Below are 5615 nucleotides of genomic sequence, written 5' to 3'. Positions count from 1 at the left end.
AGTACTGAAGTTTAAGAAGGGTGGGAATTCCCTAAAGGTTGGCAACATGTGGGCCAAATGCAACTGGAGAGTTTGTGAGCTGAAGGAATCAGTACAAAAAAAATTCTTAATTTCTTAATTTCACTGTTGTTGTTGTTAATATTATTCTGCCTACACATTTGCATAGTTTAATGAACCAGTCTGTACATACAAATGCAATTTCTTTATCATTGCAATTAACCAACTATGAAAGCAAAAACGCTTAGTGGATTAATTTAAGTGGATGTTATAGTGATCCATAATATTGTGTTATTAAAGTTGTTATAGCTGATGGCAGGTTTTGAAAGACTGTAAATTAGTGATATTGGCACTGGTGCACTTAGGTTACAGAAGTTAGTGACCTATCACCAGCTAAGCCAGCACCCTATAGCCATCTTTTACAGTTTCCCCCAATATAAGATAAAGAGGATGAGTCAGCGATCACTAGACAAGGGAGCCTTCATTCTGTCAGCCTAATTAATGTACTGTCCAAAACCCCTATGATTTCACTTTGCAAATATGCCTTCTATTAGCCGCTGCTTCTTCTGCTGAGAAGAACTTCAGTGTTCCAAAGACAGTGTTAAGACTGTGCAGAGCCATTTGACATTGTGGCTGCAGAAAGACTAGAGGTTTTGTCTGGGACTAGACAAGGAAAAGATGTCAATGGGAGTGTGTGTGTGTGTGCGCTGCAAAGTCAGAGAAAGCAGAATTCCCCTCAGTAGGGTGCAGTCTTGACCTTTACCCTCTCCTAATATATCAGCTCAGAAAGGAAGCTTCAGTTGAGAAAAAAAATGTCTAGAAAGCATACAGGCACCTTGTTTTAACAACACTATAGCAGCTATCTGATGAGCCAAAGACTTCACAGAAATAATTAATGAATCACTTCTGTAGATAATAAAAGGCTCACAGTTACCAGGCACATATAAAGTCAGCATGTTTCCTTTTGCCTCACCTTCAAATACACCCTCAAATCAGGTTTAAGTGGATCATTGTTCCTCAGTGTAGCCTTACACATCAGTCTGTCTGAAGCAACAACAATAAATCACATGAGATATGCTGACCCTCCCTGCAGCTGCAGGCCTATTGTGGACTTTATTATCCAGTTAAGCTAAACAAGACTTTGAAGCAAAAACATAACCTGAAACAAAAAAAAAGAATATTGTTGACCATGTTTGCAGTACACTGCACGTTTGGCTTGCCCCCAAGCTGCCAGCTGGAGCTTCTCTTTATTGCCTGGTCGTGGACAGACTATCACTGTGGCAACCTGCAGACACAACAGAAGTGTGCAATCACAACCTAAACTTACTATAGGTGTTGTGGGGGTCTTAAACCTGGGCACAAATGCCAGATAACGATGATAGATAAAGCTGTCATAAGCTAAACGAAAGTGACAGTATAGCACCCAAGGTAAAGCAAGGCAGTTCCAATATAACAGTTCTTGTACTTCAGTGTGTAAATGCCAAAAGCCTGAGAAAACTGAGTGCTCTGTGCTTACCTTCACCCCTGACATTCTTGCAACAATCGTGCCCAGTCTTGCAGACAGTTCAAGACAGAAAGCACTTTCTTTAAATGCTACATTTGATAAAACACTGCATATTAAATCATTTCATGGTTCGACATAAGATAGTGGATTGAAGAATGAAGTAGTAGTCTTCACATTTGATTCATGTGTCATTAGAAAATTTACAAGACAGGAGATCTTTGTTCTTAACACTTATAAGCATTTCCATATGCGGAAAGGGAAAGACCAAGGAAACAATAAATATGATTCAGATCGAATAAAAAGACAATCCCACGTATGAAATAGCTCCATAGGGAGAGCTGTTCCCCTTTACGCCTACCATATAAACTCATCAAAAATATTATGAACTGCACATGCTGTTATCTATCCCACTTGGTTATTTGCTACTCACTGTTTAGCGATTCACAACAAATTTAAGTGATAGCTAAATTAAGTAAAACAAAGAAAAAAATTAAAATAAATATATATATAAAAAAAACGAGTAAAAGTAAATCAACCTGACAGGCTATTTAAAAACAAGAAAAAGAGGAAATGAAAATATACCAATGAAAATAATCAATTGGGCAGCCATATTGTTTAAAAATAGAGGCTGTAACAACATACATACTCCCCTAGAGACCTTTCTCTTTCTCTCTTTCTCTCTTTCTCTCTCTCTCTCTCTCTCTCTCTCGGGTTTGAAAACAGATGCACTCTATAAAAGAAAATGAATTAGCCAGGCTAAATTTCAAATATTCTGAAAAAGAGAAAGAAAGTTTGCATTGTACTCGAGTGTAGTGAAGGAATGGCCCTTCACCTACAGCTCCAGTGAGAAAGGGTGCACACTAGCCTTAGCACATAGAAAAGGACAAGATGACTGAGGGATTGGTTACGTTTATTGACATAAACCAAGAAATGACATTAAAAATTACTGTTTGTCTTTATGAGAGAGTGTAGTCCAGTCCTATGATGTTAAAAATTGTAGTGAAAAGCTCCATGTTCTTAGAAGCACATGTTGAATGTTCCTCTTCTAGATTTGACATGTGGGGATATACAGCAAAATAGGATATAACTTTTGCCTCTCTAATGTCTATTTTTAATCAGGTGAAAAATCATCCTTTCCCAATTTCAGTTTTAGTTGCTGTGTGAGTTGCTTTATGCAGCAATGCCTTAGGAACCACTGCATTGTCTTCAGGGGGTCTTTTGCAGAGGAAAACACTTCACCTCTTATCTGCTACTGGAAGTCCAGAAACAAAACAACACTGAGCACTTAGCTAAACAAGCAGCTACTAAAACAAATTACTTTAAAAGCACTTCAAATATACAAACACTTCTCATTAGGGGTCTTGTTAGAATGCCCACTTTCTAAATACAGGCTTCAAGCATTAGAAAATGTAATATGGGATCCCAACCACAGGCTTGGGGAAAACAGAAAACTTAGTCCATTTAAAAACCATGTACGCACTCACCCACCCATCCAACAAATGTTTACATTTTGCAGTTGTATTTGATTTGTATTTGAACTTGAAGAAGAACCTGGCGATAAAATGTCTCCTGAGCGCCCCCACACCTAAGGGTCCTAGTTAGTTGCACACCCCAAAATGCAGTGGCTGAACACACAGGCTGGGTTAATTATGGTTATGGTTAGTTATAGTGAGATTAGTAATATTAGATACAAGAGGATAAACATTTTCGACTAATAGTAAACTGATGCTAAACTTTAAGGTTCTCCTGAAAAGCAGCAATCCATAAGTGTTTGTTGACACACCAGCAACACATTCAGGAATCTGGACTTTCTGTTCTAAGACTTTTCCTGAGATTCCAAGCCACCTGTTCGAACGATTTTGAAAAATACAGCCACAAATCACGCTCTTCCTGACAGGTTAAATAGGATAGCTACAAGCTACTCACATTTCTCCTTGTTTCCCTCCATGTGTGGGGCGTCATCCACAACTCATGCACTTTACCAGCGTGAGCATTTTCCTCCGCGCGCACGGCCCCTGTGACAGCAAAACCACTACAGTAATATTCCCAATAAAGATGCGCTAAGCTTCCCCGTGGCGCCTGGGTCCTAGTGCAGACGACGCCCGGTTTAACCGCCAAAGAGCCCTTAATAGAAGCTGCGAGTTTCTATTAGAAAATGCGAGTATTTATCCATTTTCACTTATATTACATATGAGTCCTAAACTTAAATTATATCAATAATAACTTTTATCAATAGTAATATGGAGTATTCCTTATTATATTTACTTATAGAGTATTTCTTTATATATTAAGAAAAGCAATATATATATATATATATATATATATATATATATATATATATATATATATATATATATATATATTGCTTTTCTTAATATATTAAGAAAAGCAATTTTTAACCAAACAGTATACAGTTGAAATCAGATATTCACATACACTTCAGAAAAAACACAAAAACTTTTATTTCTTTACTGTCATACATTAAATCAGAGTAAACTTTTTCTGTTTTAAATCAATAAATATTAACATATTTTTTGCATTTGTTAAATGTCAGAATCGAGCAAGGGAAAATTTTTATGTATTTTTATTATCACTTTCATCAAAGTCAGAAGTATGCATACACTAAGTTTATCGTGCCTTTAAACAAAAAAACTCCAGATGATTCCATTCTGAGCTTAAGAAGCCTCTGATAGGTTAATTGATTCCATCTGAGTTAATTGGTGGCACCCCTGTGGATGCATATAAAGGCACACCTCAAACACAGCGCCTCTTTCTTTGACATAATGGGAAAATTAAGAGAAATCCACCAAGACATCAGAAAAAAAATTGTTGACCTCCACAAGTATGGCTCATCCTTAGGTGCAATTTCTAGATGCCTGAAGGTCCCACGTTCATCCGTTCAGACAATAATACGCAAGTATAAAAAACATGGGAATGTACAATCATCATACCGCTCAGGAAGGAGACGGACACTGAGTCCCAGAGAGGAACGTTTTTTGTTGCGAAATGTGCAAATCAACCCCAGGACAACAGCAAAAGATCTTGTGAAGATGCTGGCTGAATCTGGTAAGACAGTGTCATTATCCACAGTAAAACGAATACTGTACCGCCATGAGCTGAAAGGTTACTCTAGGAGGAGAAAGCCATTACTTCAAAACCACCATAAAAAAGTCAGACTACAGTTTGCAACTGCACATGAGGGAAAAAATCTTAATTTCTGGAGACATGTCCTGTGGTCTGATGAAACAAAAATGTAACTGTTTGGCCATAATGATAAATGGTATATTTAGAGGAAAAAGGGCGAAGCTTTAAAGCCTCAGAACACCATCCCAACTGTCAAGTATGGGGGTGGTAGTATAATGTTGTGGGGCTGCTTTGCTGCAGGAGGGACTGGTGCACTTTACAAAATAGATGGCATCATGAGAAAAGCAACATCTGAAGACATCAGCCAGGAAGTTAAAGCTTGGGTGCAAATGGGTCTTCCAAATGGACAATGACCCCAAGCATACCTCCAAATTAGTTACAAAGTGGCTTAAGGACAACAAAGTCAAGGTATTGGAGTGGCCATCACAAAGCCCTGATCTCAATCCCATAGAAAATTTGTGGGCGGCACTGATAAGGCGAGTGCGAGCAAGAAGGCCTACAAAACTCCAGCAAACTATTGTAGAAAGCTTGTGGAAGGATACCCAAAACGTTTGGCCCAAGTGAAACAGTTTCGAGGCAATTCCACCAAATACTAAGGAAGTGTATGTATACAGTATTGTTCAAAATAATAGCAGTACAATGTGACTAACCAGAATAATCCAGGTTTTTAGTATATTTTTTATTGCTATGTGGCAAACAAGTTACCAGTTGGTGAAGTAGATTCTCAGAAAACAAACAAACAAGACCCAGCATTCATGATATGTACGCTCTTAAGGCTGTGCAATTGGGCAATTAGTTGAAAGGGGTGTGATCAAAAAATAGCAGTGTATGCCGTTGACTGTACAAACTCAAAACTATTTTGTACAAACATTTTTGTTTCTAGGATTTAGCAATCCTGTGAATCACTAAACTAATATTTAGTTGTATGACCACAGTTTTTTAAAACTGCTTCACATCTGTGTGGCATGGA

The 5615-nt window shown here is 37.8% G+C and overlaps 1 long non-coding RNA gene across 1 annotated transcript; it reads right to left on the bottom strand.

Annotated features, from left to right (window-relative positions):
• Positions 1 to 2394: 2394 nt before the first annotated feature.
• LOC124386534 lies at positions 2395 to 3585 on the bottom strand. The gene is made up of 2 exons (XR_006925940.1): positions 3428 to 3585; positions 2395 to 2753 (listed from the first exon to the last, which is right to left on the bottom strand). It is a non-coding gene; the product is annotated as an uncharacterized LOC124386534 (long non-coding RNA).
• Between the last annotated feature and the right edge of the window lie 2030 nt (positions 3586 to 5615).

The sequence above is a fragment of the Silurus meridionalis genome, chromosome 5 (assembly GCF_014805685.1).
Source record: "Silurus meridionalis isolate SWU-2019-XX chromosome 5, ASM1480568v1, whole genome shotgun sequence".
Taxonomy (NCBI): Eukaryota; Metazoa; Chordata; class Actinopteri; order Siluriformes; family Siluridae; genus Silurus; species Silurus meridionalis.
Note: the sequence above shows the minus strand (reverse complement) of the source record. Positions and strands in the feature narration are given on the sequence as shown.